Genomic DNA, 2752 nt, shown 5'->3' on the forward strand with positions numbered 1-2752 from the left:
CATTTATTATTTCTCTGCACCAATCTATATTTATATTCTATATATTATTATTAAAAGGATTGAAAAAAGCTCTCTTCTTTAGCCAAGTGGCACCTTTAAAATTAGTCACATGTAATGTATTAACTAATTAACTATTAACTAATAACTAATTTAGTCATATGGCACAACCAGAAAAAGCCACATATAATTTATTTCTTAATTAATTAATAATAAATAACTAAATCAAAATATTAGAAAATTTACTATATAATACTTAAAAACATTATTAATTTATATCTATATATTATTAAAAGGAGAGGAAAAAACCCTCTCTTAAGCCAAGTGATAACCTTAAAATTAGCCACATGTAATGTGTTAACTAATTAACTATTAACTAATAATAATTTAGCCATATGGTTGTGTTGACCCAAAAGGTCATCTTATGTTTTAGAACTCGAATCGGCGCTCTTAAGCCTTTAAAATCTCATTTTTACCCCTCCTCAATTTGCGTGCGCAGTCCGGGCAGGTTTCCTGAAAGCTTTTATGTTGAAAACTAATGAAAATAAGAATTTTTGCCTTAAAAGTTAATTTTAGTTGACTTCGGTCAATATTTTTGGTAAACGGGCTCGGATCCGTGCTTTGACAGTCCCGATGGGTCCGTATCGAATTATGGGACCTGGGCGTATACCCGGAATCGAATTTGAAGGTCTCTAGCTTGAGTTATGAATTTTTGATGAAAATTAAAAATTTAGAAATTATTTATTTTTAAGAATTGATTGATATTTGGCATTGTTAGTATCGGGTCCGTATTTTGGTTTCGGAGCTCGGTACAGGTTCATTATGATATTTAAGACTTGTCTGTGAAATTTGGTGAGAAACAGAGTTGATTTGACGTGATTCGGACGTCCAGTTGAGAAAATAAAAATTTTAAAGTGTTCTTGAGAATGTCATTTGATTTGGTACTAAATTCGTAGTTCTAGGTGTTATTTTGGCGATTTGATCACGCAAGCAAGTTTGTATGATATTTTTAGACTTGCGTGCATGTTTGGTTTGGAGTCCCGAGCGCTCGGGTGAGTTTTGGATAGGCTACAGAGTGATTTGGACTTAGAAAAAAAAATAGCTGGTGTGCTTCAGCTGTGTTGCAGGCCTCAGACCTCGCAAATGCGAGGTCATAGTTGGTATTTATGATCACTGTTGTGGTCACATTTGCGAACTTCTCATCGCAAATGCGAAGAGAAGCTGGGCCAGCCTGTGTTCGCAAATGCGAACTTTTCTTCGCATTTGCGAACTGAGTCTGGGAGGGGTATAAATCGCAAATGCGATATTTTGTCCTCATTTGTGAGGTCAGTGATCGCAATTGCGACACTTTCCTCGCATTTGCTAAGGGCAGTGGGAATATGAAGGCTTCGCAATTGTGATAGCCCCTTCGCAATTGCGAGCTTCGCATTTGCGAAGCTCAGGTCGCAAATGCGACGTCTGCAGCCGAACAAAATGACTTTTGGACGGAAATTTTCATTCAATTCCCAAATTTTCAAGACCTAAAACACAAGAGGCGATTTTTCAAAGACCATCTCTTCCCCAAATCTTAGGTAAGTGATTCTAAACTGGTTTCTTTCAATCTTTCACTACATTTTACAAGATTTCAACCAAAAATCTAAGGTTTTCATGGTAGAATTAGAGGTTTTGGGTAGAAAGTAGGGATTTCGGAATTTTTTTGGATTTAGACCTCAATTTGAGGTCGGATTCCAAAACCAATTATATATTCAGGCTCGAGGGTGAATGGGTAAATAAAATTTGGTCCGAACATCGAGTTTTGACCAGGTGGGCCCGGGGTTGATTTTTGGCTTTTTGGAGGAACATTTAGAAAATCTAAAATTATGCAATGTAATTGATTCCTTTAGCAAAATTTGATATTATTGAGTCATTTTTTAATAGATACGAGTGGTTTGGGGGTGAATTCCAAGGAAAAAGCTGTGATTGAGAATTAAGTGGCGTTCAGAGTAAGGTAAGTATTGTGTCTAACCCTGACTTGAGGGAATTAGGAACCTTAGATTACTTGCTAAGTGAAATTCTTGTGAGCGGCGTATATGTGAGGTGACGAGTACCTATGCGCTGCCAATTTACATGTTTTTCCATGTTTCTCTGTTTTTCTAACATTGTCTCATTCCTATGCCAAATTGCTACGTGTTATACTAGTGTTATCCAAATTATCGTTCTTATTATGTTTACGGATTTTTTGGTGATAATTGAGTTTTTATTTCAAGATAAGATTGATATTATGGAACTAAATATTGAAGTACGGTTTGTACTTGTTATTCTATCTCCCTGTTGCTATTTATGCATTGCATTATGGTAAGGGAGAGTGTTAATGCACGAAGGGTGATGTCGTGCCATATTGTGAGTGTTAATGCACGAAGGGCGACACCGTTCCATATTGTGAGTATTAATGCACGAAGGGTGATGGCGTGCCATATTGTGAGTGTTAATGCACGAAGGGTGATGTCGTGCCACGATATGAGAGTAAAAACACGAAAGGTGATGCCGTGCCATTTCTATTAATTTTATGGTGAGATTGAGAGTAAATGCACGAATGGTGATGCCGTGCATTTTTTCTTACCGTATTCACTATTCCTGTTGATTCATGGTATATTAACTGCTCCGGTGATCATTCTGTTGTAGTTCTTTATCTTGTATTCCCCTCAGTATGTTTTTTCCTCCCGACATTTCTGTTTAGTTCTTCATTCCTATTATTTGCGTATACATTGTTAAATTA

This window comes from Nicotiana tabacum, chromosome 24, assembly GCF_000715075.1.
Source record: "Nicotiana tabacum cultivar K326 chromosome 24, ASM71507v2, whole genome shotgun sequence".
Classification (NCBI taxonomy): Eukaryota; Viridiplantae; Streptophyta; class Magnoliopsida; order Solanales; family Solanaceae; genus Nicotiana; species Nicotiana tabacum.